This window comes from Agelaius phoeniceus, chromosome 4 (assembly GCF_051311805.1).
Source record: "Agelaius phoeniceus isolate bAgePho1 chromosome 4, bAgePho1.hap1, whole genome shotgun sequence".
In the NCBI taxonomy this organism is placed as follows: Eukaryota; Metazoa; Chordata; class Aves; order Passeriformes; family Icteridae; genus Agelaius; species Agelaius phoeniceus.
Window position 1 is genome coordinate 31,669,138 of NC_135268.1, and position 21,673 is coordinate 31,690,810.

The following is a 21,673-nucleotide window of genomic DNA, read 5'->3' on the forward strand; positions in this document are numbered from 1 at the left end:
GGCACAGCTTAGGACATTTCCAGGCACATATAGAAGCAGGTCTTAAAAGTTTTCAAATGGAAACACCTACAACATTTGGCTGTAACTGTAATAAGACCATGTCCAAGTTAGTGTTTTTAGTGCTGTTTTGATCTTGGGCATCTAATGTGGTACAGAAACCCTGTTCAAACACTTCACTGTAACTGAGTTGATCGCATTGGAAGTTTCCTCTCACGGCTGGTTACTTGCTGTGTAACTGCTTTTAGCAAGTCCTCTGCACAACCAAAGTGGCAGTGAGAGCAAGGTATCCCTGTTCTTTGCTAGCCATTGAGAAGGCTGAGTACACACCAGCTTCCACTACACCCGAAAGCAGGCAACTTTGACGGCACAATGAAAATTAACCGCTTATTTACATGCATTTTTGCATTTATTAATGCAGGCATAACACAAAATAAGAATTACTGACTTGTTTCTATGTATTCAAGATTTGCTCTTTCTTTAATTTACTTTAGTTTTTTTAAGCTCATAATTTCCTATTTTTAGCATCTAAACCTTTGTTCACCTAAGGATGACTTCATACAATATCTGCTTTATTCTTATATATATATGAAAGTGTAAGTTCAGTAAGTGTATCTCTGATTTCTACTAACAATGTAGAGGTTCTTAAAATACTAATGTTTAATCTGAATTCAGAAGCTACTTCTGCTATCTATTTCTTCATTCTGGGAAGTCTATTTTTTTTTCCTAGCACGAGCTTCCAAAACATGCTGTTTTCATAGAATGCTGCAGAGCCTCACTATAATGCAAAAAGAGGCAAAAGTGTTTCTAGCACACCAGAATTCCACCAATTGCTATTTTCTCTAGTCTTTTAGGATTAAGTACAGAATATGCATATTATCATAGGCAGGTAAATGTCCAACACTTTTAATTCTCACCAAAAATCTGCATCCTATTCCAGAACCGGTGAGTAGGCAATGCCTTGGATGATGCCTGTAACAATCGACTGCCAAACCACCAGATAGCAGAGACAGTCCAGAGGGGTCCATAAAATATTTGGGTGATCCCACACAATCTGTTCATAAAGAAACTGTAAGAAAATGCAACAATAGGTAAATCTTGGTGTTTTTCTTAGTAAGAATCAAAGATATAGTATTGGGTTAAATTTTTGAAATAACTTTTTTTAGTGTTCATAATTTACTTCCTTAACCCCCCGTAATTTACTCTTTTTTTTTTTTTTATAGAGGTAATGTTAAAATTAAGTATCCTATGGTTAAAATAGGCTCCAAGAAAATAAGCTAAACATTGATTTCACTCAAGCAGTTTTCTACAGAAAACTACAGCAGCAGAGCTTCAACTATTTTTTAAATTGCTTAAGGGAAAATCTTGTTTGCTTACTACTAAAAGGGAAAAGTGTATTACATAATTTAAAAGTTCTGAAAGTGCATTACATAATTTTTTTAATGTTATTAAAGAACAAAATCCACTGCATGATCTTTATAAAATTATGATTTATATTCTTTAAAGTGTTCTTCTCATTATAAAAATTAATTCTGGATGTCTTGAAATCAAGAAGGAAAATATAATGTACTTTTCTGTTCCTAGCTTACTTGGGGTCTTAGATAAGGTAAAGCCAAACAGACCTATCATATTCCCTAAATATAATTTTTCCTTAATAATAACAACAGATTTTCCATTCATTTAATGTGGCCATCTCATCCCTCCACTGCAGATCAAAACAAGAATTAGTAAGTAATCAGGCTGTGGTTTAGAAAATCCAAATGAAAAGCACACATGTTACAGACAGGGTATGGGTTGCTGAACAACCCCTTCAAATCAGCTTTCTCAGGGCAGTCTGGGCGAGTTTGGTTCTTACCAACAATAAACCAGCTGTGGATGCAGGATTCATGAAACCCAGTATCAGGTGTATTGTTAAAGAATCTTTCAAATGCAAAAAAGAATCACTGCTTACATTTGCAAATCTGGTCAAACCATCAGCAGATAATTTTAATGACTGAGTGTGGACATTGCCTGGTTTTATAACCAAACAGTTTCAAATTACTTAAACTATTTGGACTATTTGGAGTTATTGTAAAGCTGAATCCAACATCCTGAACATCCAGACTGGTATTCATATTTTCCAGCTCACAAGAAGCCAGGATACTTTTATGAAGTGCAGAAGTGAGTGATTAGTAACATTGTTCCAGCACATATTCAATAGTTTTCATGTTGAGTTTCTGGAATGCAAGACGTGGAGTTGTTTGGTATCCCTGGGTCACCAGCTCTTCTGTCAGGCTCCAGGCTACAGGACGTTGGTTAGAAGGGTTCCACATCTGCCTTAAAACCACCTGGCAGTCAGCCCCAGGCACAGCTGGAGGAAATCTTCTGCAATACACAGGAGTGGAGGCTGAATTAGCAGACCTGGCTGGTGGGTCAGCATGCCTGGTCTAATGTCCTGCCAGGCACACCCACAAAGGCTGTGCACCAAGGACCTGGAAGGTGGATTTAAGCCTGGAACTATAGGATTATCACCACTCTTGCATCAGTTTGTCAGCCAGAAATCTGCATGGCCTCAACTTGTATTACAGGACTGAAAAATAGTTTGTGTTCCTTTTTTTTTGCCCCTGCACAATGTTGTTTCTGAATATGGTTTTAGTTCCTTTTTTTCTTGGTATTTATTGTCATCATTATTTTTTAATGCAGCATAAAAGAGGAGAAAACAATAGTTTCATAATTAAATAGAAAGGCTATCCATGATTACAGGACAGCTATTAGGTATTTTAAATGATCCCTTATTTTTTTATATCCCCGAAGATTTTCTGTCCACAGACTGCACAGATGTCATTGGACAAATTTCTTGTTGGTATGCCACTGATGTTGTAAAACTGTCAAGATCAAACTTACAGGAAATAAAGAAGCCAAAGAACAACAAAATATTTGCTTAGTGTCAAGGATGCATAAGCACATTTCAGCTGCTATCAAAGATAAGGACAGCATGAAAATGGCTAAGTTGCCAGGGTTTACTACTGCCAGGATGTACAGTTACCAAAGAATAATTAAAATCTTACTGCTGGTGCAAGAATTTTAGCAACCATCTGCTGGATGTTAAGTAACTGGACATAAGGTGATTATGTCAGCATAATTCTCCTTTTTGAAAGGGGAAGATAGGAGCTATAAAAAGGGAAGGACAAGAAGAGTCTTTCACGGACTTTGGAGAAGGAAGAAACTGTGTCGTTTCTCGCACATAGGGATTTGCCTGTTGGAAACCCCAAATCCCCAAAAGCCTGGCATATGTCAGTGGCTACTGCATTAAGAGTGTTCTCCTAATCATAAGACTGATGAGGGACTTCAATCATTTGTCTGTGGCACAAGAACAGTTCTTCTCAAGGAAAAGAGAGGTTATTTTACTGCAGGAGTATCCACTAGACCTTATTCTCATGAACCTAGGGCAAAAGAGATTCAAGAGCTCACTTCTGGTCCTTGCCAGTGGCATTGGGGGTGATGTAGCTGGCAGGTACAGCAATGGTAGAAGACATGTAGGCAGGACAAATCCCCACAAAGTCTCTTCCCATCACTCCCATAGTACACTACGTAAAAAAGCAGTGTCATGGCAAAATCCAGAGAGTCATCAGACTTTTCTGTCATAAGACCATGAAAGATTACTCATATTCTTCACCAAAATCCCAGAACTTCTTAATGCACCTAGAAATTTTACCTGGATAGAACTTGAATTTTCTTTATGTTTGTCCAGGATTTCTGCATCCCACTCAGAGCTACTGTGCTAGACTCAGTTTGAGCTGCTGTCTGACCAGGAATTCCACGGATTCCTCAAGAACAAGTAGATCAACCTCATAATGCATCTGATGTAAGTCCAACACCTCTTGAAGGGGTTGCAGATATTGCAGGCCCCCTGTTCCTTTAATCAGCTGTTCCTTTAAGTCTCAGAACTATTGCCCATAAATTGTATAGTTGATTAATCTAAAAGTATGTAGCTGTGGTGAAAAATTCTTGGCAGAAACTTAGCAGTCTTGTGTTACCAATACTGTTCCTCTTTATTCTGTTGAAGTATTTTCTTTAACTTTATCTAAATTCCCCCACCAGGGTATTTTTAAGATGCAGGTACAAAATTTGTCAGCTCTTATTTAAAGGCTTTTACACTGTGTCCTGTAGCAGCAGAAATGACAATCCTTTTTAATGTTGAGAAGCTCCAGTTTAATGATATTTCTAGCCAGGCTTCAGTCTCCCAAGACCTGTTACACATAACACAGTCTCAGAGAGTTGACAGGAGACATTAACATTTTTGCAGGCTCTGTTGGGTTGGGATGTTTGGGAGTAGGGGATTAAATACCACTTGCTGTATTTTAGCAAAAATTTTGCTCTGGGGAATATACATTCAGTGGGCTCTTTCAGCTGCTTAACATTGCTTTGACTGGCATGTTTCACCTTATTGGGATTTGGCTGCTCTTGTTGCTTCTGCAAAACAATGAAATGAATCTAATTGTTCTGTATAATAAGACTTTAACTAAAGTCCCTTTCTATAAGAAAATGTGTCAGCTTGGCCTACCTGTAGCAAAGCTGAGTAGCTCTAACTCCAAAAGTAGTTTATAACCTGCTCTCAACATTGCTGGCTGTCAGGCATATTCATATTTTAAGTGTTAGGGTGCTGGCTGCTGCAAAACAAAATGAAAATTAGCCCACAGTTTGGAGGAAGCAATAACTCACTGGAGTAAAAATCTTTGGCAATAGTCAAAATGGAGAGGATCTCCAAGCAACATTTAGGTGTGGTAGAGTAGGAAATCATGATCATCAGAAAGAATTGTAATGTGGTTTTGATATGAATGCACATATTTATCCATTATGTCAAGGCTTTTGATGTCTCGTCACCTTCAGGTGCATAAATGGAGAACTGAGGATTAACTCAGAAGTTAGGGCATTAAATGAGTGAACATAGTAGCTGTACAAAGCTGAAGGGTTTTCCCCTTCTCTCTTCACACCACAAACATGAGTTGTAAAATGACTTAATATCAAACTCCAGGTCAGCTATGCAATAAAAAACCTCCAAGAAGTAAGAGGAGCTACGGATCCACTCTGCAAAAGGGTGGGTGGTGAAGAGACCAGCCTAGAGCAATTTCACTGCATACAAAGCAAAATCTATCAAATAGAAAATCCTAATAGTTGCCAATCCCAATTTTATCTAAAGTTACCTAAAGAACAAATTAAATCCAAACATGGTAAACATTATACCTAGATAACCCAAAATTCAGTTGCATTTATAGATCATGAGGAACAATTTGTACACTAACATATACATAGAAAAAAAGAAAGAGTGCTCAAGATCTTGTGTATTTTGCAGAGTGGCACAGAATGCTGGATGTGTAGCTTCTACTGAGGTATTAATATAAATTTAACAAGTTTCATATTTCTGTATTTAGCTCTTAAAGGTGAATAAAAATATATAATACAGGAAAAAATAAAGGAATGGAATGAACCCCCATCAAACCAAATTTGTTTTGCTTCAGTCTTCACAAAAAATGGTAATTGTGAAAATATTGCTAATATAATTAAAACTAGCAGTTTGGAATTGTGATGGAGGGAGACAAAGGACAGAACGGGACTAGAAGAAGTCAAAAATAACTGAGGTTATTTTTAGTTAGATATAGCCAAGTTACCATACTATCTATGAAATTTATCTAAACAACTCAAAAAACAACAAAAATAGGACATCCTGTGATGTTCTTCCCAAGAGAGGTTGGTCTGAAAGTGATGTAAGGGTAATAACTGTGAGCGTTCCTCACATGGACAGGGTTTTCCACCAGCAAAGGTTGATGGTGAAACAAAGAGAAACAAGCCACATAAGCAGCAGTGGGACTGTTAGCAAAACTGAGACAGTCATTTCAAAGTAATGACATCCCTGTTTCCACTGTGTGTGGTCAGGTTTGATTGACAGACTGTCAAACTGCAAAACTTAGACATAAAATGTTACTTGTACAGCATCTGATCCAGGAGTGCCTTTGACTCCAGAATGTTAATCTGCCTGGCACCCTCTAAATAATTGGTAAGTCAAATGTAGTAATTGGTTATAACAATGAGATACAACTCATCAGACCCCTCACATCATATGCTTGGAATCTAAATTGTCTATTGATAGAATTATTTTTTACTGCAAGAAACACTAAAGTTTGGTTTAGAACTCAAATTAAGTATGGTGACATCAAGGCTAAGGCTTTGGGAGCCTTTGGACCACAAGGTTAAGGCTTTCTGAAATCAGTGGAGTCACTTTGCCCTTTAAGCCTTAGAGCTGCTCTAAGGAACTTTCAGAGAGGCACATTTGGCTGCACTGCTCTGGGTGATGCTTGGGTACATAACCAGACTAATTTAGGACTTTCTTAAAACATCTTTCTTCAGCACAAAATGCTGTGGCTTAAAGTTTTAAACACCTTTTCCTAAATGAAATTTCATCAAACTCAATACATATATTTAGCTTGCGCTGCCCATAGTGATGAAATATTCTATTTCTTTTCCAATAAGCACATATTTGATACCACCGAAGAGTTAAAAGCCCTGTAATGTATGTTCTCTCTGTAGTCATGTTAATAAACCATGGATTTGGGACTGTGGAAGCCTGATGATGGCAAAAACAAAGTAAGACTGACTTTAGTATACATGTTTGTAGAGTTAACTCCTAGATCATTAGAGAAATGTTGCGAAAAATAAAATTTAAAAAAACTCTGAGGGGAGATGGGAGACAGTTTTAAAATTTATGTTTGGTTTGGTGCAGGGGGATTCTTTAAAAGCAAACAAAAAAGCACAATTCACCTAGAGTAAAAGGATACTTCTATGGAAAACGAATCTCTTTCCTTAATCCAAAAAGTAGAATTCTGAAGGAAGGTGTGTTGTGCCTTGTGAAACTTAAAACAACTTTGCCCCAGATTTCAGCTGTAGGAGGACTCAATTCTTCTTCTCTAAGGAAAAGGAGAAACCCTTAAAAATAATCCCCCCAAGCCCCAGGAAGCATGGAACCCTTGAACAAACTGGTATTTTACAATATAAGTTTAAACTAAGAGATAGAAATGCCTGTAGAAGATAACAACACATCATCACAAGATCACATCAGTTTTAGTTGGTTTTTTTCCTGTACCCTGCATCCCTGACTTTAGGAGAGCTCAGTCTGCTGTCTGTGACTGTAAAAGTGGCTGAGTTACCTCCATGCCCTGCTGCCCTTTTGACGTGTCACAGGTCAGTGGCCTCTGCCCATCCCTGACTGCAGATCCTGAAGTTTCCCAGCCCTCACCAGAGGCCACTGAAGGTTTCTGCTGCCTGCCAGCCTGGCTGCTCTCCAATATGAACCTTCTCTGCTGTGCTTATGTACTGTGCGTTGCTCTTTTTGTTTTCCAGTAAAGTTAAGTTTGAATTTAAGTGGTAAAGCCAAAACTGCTTGAGTGCACATATTCAGTAAATTGGCTACTTTCTAATACAAAATTGTAACAGAATTTTGTTATCGTGTTAGCTGCAAAATTAAATGCAAATCAATTAAAAAATGGTAGCATAACCTTCTTTTGGGTGACACTGTTATCAGATAAATTGGTATATATTACTTGCAGTAATTGTTTCAATTTTCCTTACTGATTTTTATGTCTTCCAGATTGTTAATTTTAATACTATTAGCCTCTACATGAGATGCATGAGTATTTCATCGTGTCAATGAGGGCAAAGATAGGAATGGAGTCATACAGATGCAAACCTCAGTATTGATTTATTATTAATACTGGAAGGTAAACATCTGGACAATTCCATAAAATAATACATCTGCATTGCTGCTAAATAGGAGCTTTAACATCTGGATCATATTATTCCAAATTTTCCTCATCCACTCATCATAGCAAGAGGAATTTCCTGACAAATTAGATTGCTGCCCAAAGGTAAAATGTTTTTTTCATTACCATACTTTAAATGAGCTCAAAAAGACCTAGAAGTGAAGTCAGCATCAGCGTCATAGATAACTTTCCCATTTTCTAATTATGCAGATTAAATACAAGCACCAACTGAAAAACACCCATCTGTCCTCTGCTTCCCTCACAATGCTCTCCCCCACTCTGAGGAATAATGACTATCACCAAGAAATTCAACCTAAGAGCATTATCCCCATATCCTTTCCCTCTTATGGCATAAGATAAAAGCTGTGTACATAAAGAAATTAACTTGTAATAATTAGATTTGTTGTAAGAGATTGACCTTACCAGAACTTTTAACTTGGCAAAGCAAGCTAACTGGCTCCCTAAAAATCTAGTTTCTTTTGATGAAGGCGTATTCAAATACCCAAAAACATATGCATTGAAGAAATAATAAATCAGGCTATTTGGGGTTTTTAAGGTTTAGTTAATATGATTATATTTGACAGCACATTGAAAATTGGCAGGAATTTCTATGTTAAGTAAATCAACCAACCTTACTTTTTCAAGATTTGCCTCATTACTTAGGTATAGAAATCAATGCTGTCATGACTATGCTGTTTCATTTTTCAACTATATTCCCAAGTAAGTCCTTATTCCATGACTGCCACATGATACAAGTCATATAATCAGTAAAATGGGCAACCACCTTTGGTACCAGGCACCAGGCTTTTGTGTTTCATCTGCCTTTCTATTTGAGATGTTTTTATATCAGGGAAGAACAACTTTGTTCCTATGTATCATATTTACTTAATTTTCACCAATGGACAGCTTCCAACAGCAAGAAAATTTCATTATAAGAGTCAGTTGAGTACCTGATAGTCAGAATTTCCTTTGGGAAAATACAGACTCAGAATACTAATAAGCTTTTCCCTTTCTTCTCTATTTGCTATATTAGACTTCTGCCTTTAGGTTGAGAAAAACAGATAGGCTAGGCTAGGACAGGATAGCATGTTTTTTCAAGGATGGTCATTCTTTGTCGCCACCCCACTTTCCAGAATACATAATACAGTTCAAGCAGTTGCCTGCACCTTGTTAAGTGCAAAACTTGTGAGTAAAATGGAGAAATGAGTGTTATTTGAACACATATGCAAACCCACTGGAAATCAGGTTTTCACAAGGTGAATTAGCAAAACACAGGCTCCATGTTTATTTTTCAAAATCTGAAATAATAAAATTCCCAAAAGTAGCTGAGAAACAATAGTTTTCTCTAATTTGCTTCCTTTTCATGTGGAAGTTAACCCCAAACTCTCAGCTACTATCTGGAGGAAAAAAACACAGGTACCAGAATGGCCTACATTTTATTTCAAATCAAGACTTAATAGAAAAAAAAAAACTAAAACTGAATCCAAATCCTTCTCCTTCTCTTCTTCTTCTTTTTTTTTTTTTTTTTCCTTTTCCTACCCCCTTCCTTTGTACAACTTTATATGTGGCCATCTGGTGAAGGGCAATCTCTTTCCTCTTGCCCAAAATTATCTACAGCTGAACCTTGGTTGCTTTGCTGCAACTTTTTTTGCTCTGGCCTCTTTGAAATAGGAGCCTTCCCCAGCATGCCTTTTTTTTCAGGAGACGTTTTACATTCTCGATAAGCCTGGATAAGGCTCTTTTGGAAGGTACAGGCTGTTGCTGTTTCTCTTGCATCTAGTAAGTAGTTGCTGCTTTTTTATTTTTTGTTCTTTTTGAGAAAGCTAATGAATGCCCTTTCCATTTAGGGCTGATTTTATGCTCCCTTTGACCTTCATTTCCTTTTTCTTTCAAAAAGAAACCAAGCTTTTCTTTTTTCACATGTTTGCAAAGCACTTTGAAGGGAAGGGTGGGAGTCAATCATTGCAATCCTTTGCTTTATTTCTACTAACAAGGCTGTGAAATTCTCTCTGGGCTCTTCCTATGTCTGAGAAGAGCATGAGTGTCCAGAGCAGGGATGTGTATATGTGCAAAGACCCACCATGACCTCAGATTCAGACAGAAAGTTTGCCAGCTGATGCTGTCTACCAAGCCATGATATGCAATGGAGGGCTGGCTACTTGCTTCGTTTGGGCTCTTGGAACAGAAAATAGAAAAGAAAGCAGATTTTGATCAGATAAAGGGAACCCTAGGTTTACCCCTCCCACTGGAAATAGCATGTTCTACCTCTTCATCTGATTTGCCTTTTGTTTTGCTCCTAAAGATGCAAATGTTGGTATGGGCAGAGGAAGGTGTTTGGTGTCTTCTCTTCCAGTATTAGACACTCTGCTGTGTAACCTGTATGGGAACCATATAGGCATAATCCAAGTAGGCAGAGGCTGGGTGGCAAGTAAAAAAACCTGTAAGCAAGCAGAAGCAGAGGGCTGTTTCTAATGAGTATGTGGTTGTTTTTCAAATTTCAACTTATTTCAATGTTTCTCACCAAATCAAACTAAAACTATATGCACATGAATGCAAGAATAATAATTGCCACCTGCAAGAACAGCAATGCAGAAGTCTAGACCTGCCTGTGCTTAGGGGAGATTTTTTTTCTGTTTGTGTTCATCTCAAATGGACAATTTCCTGTATGCATTAACCAAGCTGTTTAAATCTGAAATACAACCATCATTACATTTTCTGCTCCTGAATCAGAAGGCTTTCTTATCTGATACAAAACTGTATGCTAGTTATTTTTAATTTATCTCATTAATCATCCAACTTTGTTTCTTACTGTTTGTTCTATTTGCTCGTCTTTGAAATATAGGGACCAGATTTTGGCAGTCACTTTACAGATAGAAATTTTTCACTTTAACATTGCTTTGTGACATGCTTTGAAAGAATGTAAGCTCATGCAAGGAGGTCAACAGTGTGTTAGAAAATGATACAAAAGTGTCTGGAGATGAAACATTAGGGCAGTTACTACTTAACACACAAACTTGGAAGTTGTTTTGATGAGTCCTAAATTATCTGACATGGAATAAATGCAATAAACCCTCTACTGGCAGAGACCCATGGTGACCAGTGTTCACTATTATAAAGTAACCTGATACACAGATAGATGGTAGGTGTGAGAAGACATTATTCTCCCAGCTAAACAGACCATGAAGCAGAACTGCAAAAACTCAGTGTAAAGTGAACTTCAGCTTCTAGTGATGCTATTTTTACTAAAAGAGGCTCTGCTTCAGTTCCTCTTTTACTGAAGAAGGAGCCTTTGATGCTGTCATGCAGCTATGCACTGGATATTGACGCCCCAAAATTTTCCTGATGCAGATATTTTGTTTATTTTTAAATGCAATACAAAAACCATCACAAAATCTTATTAAAGTGTTGTATGGTTATGGTCATATGAGATCCTCCCTAAATTAGATGAAACATATTTAAAAATGTATTTTTTCCTGTATTGCTTATGTCACCTTGTTGGTGTGACTGACTCCTGTAAACAAAAGGGGGGGAATGGAGCTTCATTTGCTGAAGACTGAGTTACACAAGTAATAGAACTGTAAGAATTGTAGGCTTTAGGCATTTGTTTTTGACAGTAGTTGATTCTCTGTAGTTCACACACTTAACTTTAAGTACTGCTGAGGAGGATAATGCCAAGGGAACAACAAGTGCATACTTTTTAGAACCCCCCAGGCTTTCCCAGGCAATTCATTTTTTTTCTTCCTATATAAAAGCTATTCTCCACCTGACTGAAAGCCATGGCTTGCTGCTTTCCGCAGAGGCTTGGTTGTCTTGCTAGATGTAACCTGAGGACTGTGTTGTTACTCCCACCTGTAACCTGAGAAGGATGTTGTCTTAAGCAAGACAGCTCCAAATCGGCTCTTTCTGACAAGCCTTTCACATTGTAGGACCAACAGTGGCTTTGTTTCCACTGAACAAGCACAATCTGGGCAACAGGCAAGGCTGCAATATCCAAAGTAAATGGAAACTCAGGAGAGGGCTTAAAGCCCTGTTTCTGCTTCCTTCTACATAAAGTGAGAACTCTAAGGGGTATTTCTCTTCCTTTTAGAGTTAATAAAATTTCCTTGCACCCCTAAGGAAGAAGGGGATAGTCTTAGAGCTATAATTCAGTCTATTTTCATATCTAAGTCTGACTAAGCTTCTGTGTTAGATCAGAGTCTCATATTCTTGTAGTTAAGAATCTTGTTCTTCATCTGAGCTTGACTCAACCTGGATGTTAATTTCCCTCTGACCTGGTGTCTTCTGAGACTGCATTTCAGAAGTCAGCAGCACCTCCTGGCTCACAGATCTGTGTGTGCATTGACTGCACCTGAACAGCAACCTGAACTCAAGCTGAAGAGGCTGACATGCACTGTCTCCATTCCTGGAAGGGAGCTGCAACATTCTGTGTGATGCCTGTCTTGGATGAGTTGCAGATCCAGACCTTGTGTCATGGTTGCTGATGGGCAGCAGCTTCTTTGTTCAGACACAGCCAATGTTAAACCAGTTGGGATCCAGACTTGAGCAAGCAACCAGGGAAAAGCCAGAAACCATTCTTTGTTGCTATTAGTTACTATCTCATGTTAGCCAAAGCTTGCATCCAATTAAAAGTTTTGACTTTGCAGAAATCTGGATATGGGTTTTAAGCACGTGACTCTTTCCCATCCCTTCTTCAGAGGAAAAAGTGCAAGAGTTGGAGCCACACTTTTTTCCATTTGGAAGGAAGTGGTGAGATGATGATAGGTGCTGAGCCTAGATGTTGCAGCGCTGCAGTGGGTACCTATTCAGCAGCGCTGAACGTGTCCTTTCCTTTCCCAGCCTCACCGCACCAGCCCTGCCCAGCCCTGCCCAGCCCTGCCGGCAGCGCGCTGCCGCTCCGCAGCATCTCCGAGCAGCCCTGGCGTCCCTCAGGACACAACCAAGGGTGCCCCCTTATGGGGAGCGCACCGGCGCCGGAGATGGGGATGAAGGTAATATGTAATTAAGGAACTAGGGAAAGGTGAGCTGGAAACAGGGCGGTAGCAAAGCTTTCCTCTCCATCCTCTTCCACCTGTCCCCCGGAGAAGCAGGTCTTAAGGTTATGGCTAAAGGATCATTGCTTTATGTTGCACTTGCAAGGACAGGAAGCATTACATCCATTGCACCTTAAGGAAAACATTGTACTGCAGCAGCAATCTCCATAATGATCACTGTAAAGCCACTTCCTATTCTGTTTTTCTGAGGAACTGATTAAACTAGACTAAACTAAACATAATAGAAATTCCAGTACAGTTTTTCAAGAAAAGGAAATTCCTTATTAAACATACTTCTGTAAACAAAATGTTAAATGTTTCTGGTATTGCCATAAACATATCATTTGATTATGAAAATATTTGCAAGCAATATGTAAATTACCTTGCTTCCATTGTTCCTCTGCTGATAACAAATCACTTTCCTGAAATGCACTCAAAACAAATACTGTAATTTCACATTGAACTACATCCAGATGAGAGGTTTCTTCCCTTCACCCTTACCACCCCTTTCGTCCCTTGAGTTACTGGACATGTTGCTAAGTTCCCTCTGCCCCTCTTGCATGGAAAGTGCTTAGGAACTTGCAGTACATCAGGAGTAGTGGTCATGCAATTCTTTCAGAATGACTGACCAGCTGGGATTCTAGAGACCTACACCAAAAGGCTAGAGACTTCCACCAAAAGGAACCTTGGCAGTTGTCTGGACCAGCATAGAACAAAGGACATGAGATTGCTCAGGACTGAGTCCAGCTGAATCATTAAAATCTTCCTGGATGGGTATTTCACTGCTCCTCCAGCCCTTCTTTTACTCCTTCAATAATTCAATGGGGGCAAAATCACTTGCAATAAAATTAGCAAACTGAGGTTTAAACAAAGTGTCTTCTAGGCTTGATCAAAAAGGTCTGGGTCTGATCCTTCAGATGCTTTAATCCAGCAACTGTACAGGTACACTATAAAGCCCATGGTATAGCTCACACAGAAAGAGGCTGAAAAGCTGAGTTTGAGTACTCAGTGAAGTCTAAAGTCTACTTGTGGTTGCAAACTGAGTTCTCTTAGAGAAGGTAATTATCAAAGATGGCATTTGTTTGTTGTTTTTCCTCCCAGATCTTCCAAATCTGTAAATGCCTTAAAATTTTCTATGGAAATTATAAAACTGAAGGGCATTTTTTTTTTTTATTTTTTACAAATATTTATTGGTTTTTGGGTTGGTTTTTTGTTTGGTTTGGTTTGGTTTTTTTTCAGTTTAAATGTCTGTATGTGGTGGTGGCTGCTATGGTTAATAGGGATTGAAGTGTGCCCCTTTATGTTGGTTTTTACCATATACACCTTAGCCCTCTGCCATATACACCAGCCCTCTGGGTGATGTGCCCTTGAGTTTTGCTCCTGAGTACTGAGGGGTTTGCTGCACTTTTACCATCTACCTTAAAGGACTGCATGGCACTTTCTACTCATCTAAAGGAGAAACAGGGAATCCAAGTCACCACTCACTCGGGGAGAGATGTACTCATAAGGATTTAAGTATTGAAAGACAAAACTTCACCTAGCAGGAACTCCAAAGCCATGCAGGTGCCCCACTGCCATTCTGCTTTCTCAGCTCTTTTTGCTGTTTCTGTCAGAAAAAGTGTAAGGCAAGAAGCTCCTGATCTCATGTCCTTTGAAGGTCATGAGGATCAAATTGAGGGAACAAGGGTAAAGAAAACAAACACTTACTAAACTTTTGCAGAGTCGAGTAAAGGTGTTGACAAGTCAGCAAATATGATAAAGCAGCCTTGCTTTTGTAGTTCAAATGTATGGTAATGTATCTTTACAAAAATACTGGATTACACATCCACAAACTTTAATCTCATTAGAGCTGAATTAAATTACAACAATTACATTATATAGCTCCAAGTAGAGATGTGTTTCAATTCACACTGCATAATTTATTTGTTTACCAGCTAGCAAGTGATAAAAAACTTGCAGATGCTGAAAATGCATTCATGTCTTGCTAATTGAATCTGATGTCTGTTGTCACTGTGCAATGAAACTGGAAATTGCTTGGGATAGTTTAGATCCCACTTTACTCAACATTGCACACCATAATTTGACTCTGTAGCAAGCTAGGAGTTAACCCAGTAGAGCATTAACTTAACCCATTTAACTGGGTCTTAATAAAATTAGTTGCATGTCAAAGACAGCAGATCATTTACTAGTATTTCATGGCATTGTATACTCCTTTCCAGCTTATAAAAGTGAGGAAGTTATAGAAAATACTGGGGTGTTTTTTTGTTGTTTATGTAGTTTGTTGCTTTGTTGGGGTTTTTTTTTTGTTTGTGAGGTTTGCTTTTTTTTAACCCTACACATTCTGATAATGACATCTTCTATCTATGCCAGAATTTAGATGTGACAGTGAAAATTTTATTTGGCTTCCAGGAAAAGAATGGATCCCTGGATGCAGCAGGGATCTGTAACATCAGTGTGCAGCGGATGATCAGTCAATGTATGGCCATGTGCATGACTTGCCCTCACCAGTGTCCACTCAGTAGTGGCAAACTGACCTGGCAAAAAAGTATTTGCTGTAAATGCTAATCCTGTGTCCTGTAAACACAGTGTCTGTGAGCAGCAGACTCAGATAACGACTGATACCATTTGTGCCGGCAGGGCCTCTCTTCTGGTGGCTGGGTAAAAAGTACTCGCTAACGAGGTGCGAGTTAACGTTACCCAAAAATTGTGCCTGGGATTTTTGGTACTACCACAGTTGTAATGATGAATGATAATGATTCATGCAAAGAGTTGCACAGAGAGCTACCAGCTCACCCTTGCCTGCTGCTGTAAAACTCTGTGAAAGCTGCATTAGGTCAGGAAATAGTTGAAAGTCTCTTGATGGCTCCATTCTCCAAGAGCAAAGGAAAAATGCACAGAGGCAGAGGAAGGCCTGACAGGCTTGGTTCCCAGGACTGAGCTGATAAGAGAGTGTCCAGTCCTGCTGGGCTGGCTAGGAAGGATGGGTGATGGCACGTGGGCTGAGAAGCTTGAGTGACTCTTTAGGAGCAGGACACTGGGTTTTCCTTTAGAGGTGCAGGCTTGTCTCTGCCTCTTCTTGCAGATGCATCTAGCAGGGTGCATCTAGCCTCCCCCAAGACCTGTGCTCCCTCCCAGCCTGTGGGTCACCAGAGCTGAAAATGTGGCTTCTCATCACAGAGCCAGCACCGCCTCTTAGCCATGCACCTGCACAGAGCCTGCACACACAGGGCTGCAGCCAGACACTCCACCACAGCTGCCCCACACCTCCTGGCACCACCAGCCTCTCTCCAGCCACCCTCTGCCCTTCAGGACCATGCCACAGCCATGGGGCAGTCACACCTCCTGCAGCAGGTCGGAAGGAAGGTGCCACTGCCAGGTGTCCACTGCAGCCTGCAGTGTCTCAGTGGCAGTGCTGGCAGACTGGCACCAAGAGGGGCAAGGCTGTCCCCTGTTCCATCTGACCCAGTGCAGCCCAGACCATCTCTGCTGGTCTCTCCACCCTCTGTTCTAAACATGAGGGAGGACATGTGTCTTTATCACTCTCCCTGCTGGGTTTGCTTCATGTGTCTGATGAGCAGCTGTGGGGAAGCAGCCTAGGGGCATTTTGAGCAGCCTCCTCAAAGTCTTCCAAGGCAGAAGCAAATTGAACTTTATTATTGTTTGCTGTTGCCATGTAATGACTTATTTTTTTATCTTATTTTTTCTATTTTTTTATCTTAATTTATTTTATAGAACACTAAAATGATGCTGGCCTGAGGTCTTCTGACCCCTTCTGAATCCATTATTGAGGATCTTGAAGAGATGGCCACTCTTTACAAGTCCCTAATGACTGTGGCATGGTGAACTTTTCCTAGATATTTTCCTAGAAGTACATACTTTTAAAATATGTTTATATTCCTATATACATTATGACATGCAACCTATATACAGTAGGTTGCATGTCATAATGTATTGCAGTTTCATTGTATAGCTTCCATACTGGACATTTAACCGAGAATATGAATCAAAATCTTTGCAATAATCTTAAATCATTAGATGTTTTTCTGTTATAATAGTAGTTGGTTTATATCTCTAAGTGCTCTTTAAAATGCAACAGCAGCATTTCTTTTTAAAAAAATGGAGGTCTAAAGAGAATTTACCTCTGACAAAACAGAAATTTTCAAGGGAAAAGTTATACGTTGTTACCCTACCTTTCCCCTTTCTTTCTACAGTGTTTTAAGAAACAGGAGCTGGCAGCCAAAATGGGACTGGGTGATTGAGGAATGTTTCTGCATAAACCAACAGCATCCAAGTTCAGTCTGTGCATGCTGTACCTTTGTAGCACTTACCAAACAAGAGAGTCTGAGCACTTGGCAGAAATCTAATCAAAAGCAAGGAGCTGTGTAAGATAGCCAAAGCCAATTTAAATTGTCTGCAATTAACATCGGGGGCTCTGTTTTTCCATCCCAACCTCTTGATGACCAGGCAGCCCCGTAAGTTGTTATCTTTAACCCACCAATCAACAGAACACAACAAACACTTTACATTTTATTCTTTGAGCTTTTCCCTAAAGAATGCTTTTCTGGATTTGTCTCTGTTCTCATAAACTTGGTATGATTGCTCTAGCCTTACAAGACAGCAACTTTTTCTGACTGACTGGGCTGGATTCTGGGGCTCCTAGGAAGTAAAAAAAGTGGATTGTTTTTGTTCTTGGAACTTTTGCAGCAATGTCAGAATTGCTGAAGCTCTAGGCTGGGTCTGTCAGATAACTTTGGCAAATTCTCAGTGTGACTACTACAAAACAATACTGTGCTGGAAAGGAAAACCCAGTGGGAAAATAATAGTAACTAGTATATTTTTTATCTCATGATGCATACAATTTACCAAAAAAATAAAATAGCATAAAAATATTCATTGGATACATTTATGATCAAAGAATAAAACAATACAGATAAAGCAAGATAGAGATCAGCTGGTTTCACTATAAGCTCAAATTACTGAAAATTGTTCCCCTCTACAGGCAATAAAATTTTGTTTTTCTAACTACCCCATAAAATGCAAAAATGGGACTTTTTTTTTGCAAAAGTTGAAAGGCTATTGCTTTTAGTTGCCATTTGCACTGGTTAAAATTAAAAGTGCAAATTTCTATGCACTGAAACATGCACACAAATACACTGGTCTGTACATTGTCTATTTTACGTCCAGTTTCTGGATACTGTCAGATAAAAGAAGATCACTTTTAGCTTGTGAAGGTGTTCTTAAAAAGCAGCAAAACACACCAGACAAAAAATATTAAATTAATCTGCCAAAAAGCTGGTTATTAAAATGTGTTTTCTCCTCAAATCTGCAAAAATTAGTGAAGCAAGCCTCTTTACTTCAAGTAGTGAAAATTCAAGGACCAATCCCTTGTTTCCCCAATGATGTGACTAGTTTAGGAAGAGAAAATTTTCTGTAATAACAACATACTTTCTCTTAGTAATTTTTAATTTTTAGATACTAGTCTTCTCTACTTCATTTTTTTGTTGTTGTTGTTTGAAAAAGGGAATCCAAAAATGTGCATTTTATAAAATGAAAGCAGGTGAGATATTTATCATCTCAGAACCCCAGGATCTGTGCACCAGTAAAATGTTCTGGAAGACTGGTTGTGGGCCATGGTAAATGCAGCACATGCAGACTTATCTTCCACACCGCCGCTATTTGGCATCTCTCCCACTGCAGAAATAGGAGATGGTTGTCACAGAGAAGTAACACTAACTTTGCCTCTGGTGGTGTTTATTTTGCCTAAGGCACCACTGGATTGGAAGATGGTAGTGGAGAGTGCTGGAAGGACCAATGGACCAGGGTGCCATGGCCTTGCAAACTTAAAATCTGGTAACCAGAGGCACAGAGCTGCCATTCAGGGAAGCTCAGGAAAGAGTAGGAGGGAGGAAGCTGAAGCTGGATGATAAGGTGCTGCACTAAATAATGAAGATAACAAGGCTGGGGGATAACAGGTGTATTTAAGTCAGAGTTTGGCAAAGAAATGAGCGATACACATGTACCCTTAATGGAGCTGCTATCTGGTGTAGGAGATCTGCCTGAAAGGCACAGAGTTAGTTCTCCAAGCCCTTTATGCCTACTCAGCTGATGGTCCAACACACTGTGTCTGTCACCTCAGCATATAAAGCCCTGGTGCTGCCATCACCTACTGAAATGCAGCATTGCTCCTGCTGAAGTCAACAGAGTGGAGCAATGTGGCTGCAAAAGCCTTTGTGGTGCGGGCAAGGAGCAGCCAGCCCATGGCTCACCAGGGAGGCAGCTGCTGAGCAGCCTGGTGTGTGAGCACAGCAGCTTCCCCAAATAAAACCTGACAAGTGAAGCTGCTGCGAGGCTTCTGGAGCACTGCAGTGTGCCTTACGTCCCGGGTCACATGCTGGAATCCATGCCACCACGCAGTCATGTGCGTGCTTTAGTCGTGTGGAAGTCAAAGGGAATTAAGCGCATCTTCAAAGTTTGGCATGTGCTCCTTTAGCACTCCTTTGCCCTGCAAGCACACGGTCATTGTGCTGCAGGGAGAGCATTTCTATCTCACAACAGCTTGCAGACAGCAGTAATCAAGTCAAGGGCTCATAGTGCTTACTGCTGCCGTTTTTGCTGTGTTCAGAAGGGAGCACATTCCATCTGAATGTGTATAAGGTTTTACACCTCGGAGCAGCAACTGCCCTAAAGCTCCCAAATTTTCAAAGAGCCCCATGGGGATTTATCCAGCCAAATCCCATTATAATCAATGGGAGCTGGGTGAATAATTACACTGCAGCTCTTTATAAATAGTGGGGAAGGTTGCCAGTTATTGCTGATTATGACGCTGACTTCTTGTAGATATAGATCCGCATGTCTGTTGGGAACTGCACTTAGACCACCAGGTTATTTCACATATTGGTATAGTTTCCGTGTTTACTGTGCATATCACTTCAAAGAGCTGAGGTTGATGACTTCTGGTCCACTGTGTTAGCAGTCCGTCTCCTCTCCATCCCCTGTTGTTTCCTTTCACAATCCGGGTAACAAAAAATGGTGGTGTAAATAGAGCTCCAACAAAGAGGTCTGTTGAGCCTGTAATGCTCCCCTGAAAGGAGGCTGTCTAGGGGATGAATGGAGCAGCCTCAGCCGAGCAGTGGCGGGGAAATAGATGACTTGGCATTGGACAGTGGCAGCCAGCAGGGTGCATATGCCCAGTGAAGTGACAGATAATGGTTAAGCTAGTCAGTTGGAGGGCTAAATGAGAGTACATTGTCTAACCCTGTAACCGTAACTAAATTGTAACCTGAAAAGAGTTTATAAACATCTGGCTGCTAGCCCATCTCTAGAGCTTCATAGCTAAATCAGAGGTGCAGGATTTTTTAAGGCTGCTAATCATTATTGGAAATATTGCTGTCTTTTAGCAGATTAATTGCATTTCAAGATAGTAGAGAGTATTAAATTGTGGTTAAAACATCTCATTTATGATTGATGCTGTTTCCATTTGGAAATAGACATTCATTTGGAAACTCATTTTGGTTTCATGATATATCGCTACTGATTTTATAGCTCTGCTAAGAATTTACATTTTACATTACAATTCTCTGTACAGAACTCTGGTTCAGTGGTACACCTTAAATTTAATAATTATTATGTTCATGTCTTTATCCAGATCCTCATCTCTTTAAACTTGAATGGAGTAAGTGACACACCTATATCTTTAGATTTCTCCAAAATTTAGCAGCACAGGAGCACATTTTTTGTGTGTTTTGTATGTTCCTATTTTATTTTAATATTGCTATTCAGTAACAATGAGAAGCATATACTTGTTAGACTAATAACAAGCATGTGATCTCCTCTGCAGACTAGATTTTCAAGCTTTTTATAGCTTCCATTATTAATAGGACAGCATCTATGTACAGCAGATTTGTGTTGCAAATATTTACAATAGTTGGAATAATTTTCTAATTACTTAAACAATGCACTGTAGCAGTACTAATTGAAATTCCTGTAAGCTACAGGCTTGCTAATTGTTTCCTTTAGTAAGCCTAATTTATAGGGCTGTGCAAATAGTTGCTGGGTTAAAGTATTTTGGCAGCTGAGCTGCAAAGAAAATGTTATGGACTGAATGGAAACTTAATTTCTTTAGAATTGTTAGCATAGCACAAAGACTGATTTGAGGTTATAGAAACATTTTTTAACACCTGGCAAACTGTTTCATTTGTTTTTCATGTACATTTAATAAAAGAAAAGGATTGGATCATAAACATGAGAGGGAAGTAGTCCCAGCTCCCCCATTTTATCTGCCGTTTGAGTGAGTAGGGCAATTTACCTAGGATGTTAACAACTTAAATTCAAAACTCCAAACCGCTTGAAACTTTTTACTAAAATGTTTGCCTAACACTTGGATGAAAGTCTTAATGCTGGAAATAAAGTATTCTGAGGTGGAGCTCTGTTTCTTTTCTAGGATATCTAGATTTTATAAAATAATCCAAATGGATCAAGCAAGTAAATCAGAATTTGTGGGTCAGCTTTCTTGTGCTGAATCTTCTCTGTTTGCAAGTCTGATGTGGGACCATAGCACGCATCATCTACAGAGGCATGAGAGGGACCAAGGATCAGAAAAGGCCTCTGACCCTTCTACCTCATGTCCTCTCACTGCTGTGCAAAGTGAGTAGCACAGCCAATTTATTCTATAATTTTGTATCATTTGGAGCATACCCCCCATTTGAATGTGTAGTTACCAAATTCTCTGGTTTCTGGTTGATGTCTCAATGCAAACTGAGATGTGGAACACAGAGGGGCAGAGAGGACAGACTTGAACCAGGGTCTCCCACAGCCTGGACAAGTGTTTGCCATCTTGTCTCACTTATCTCTTTG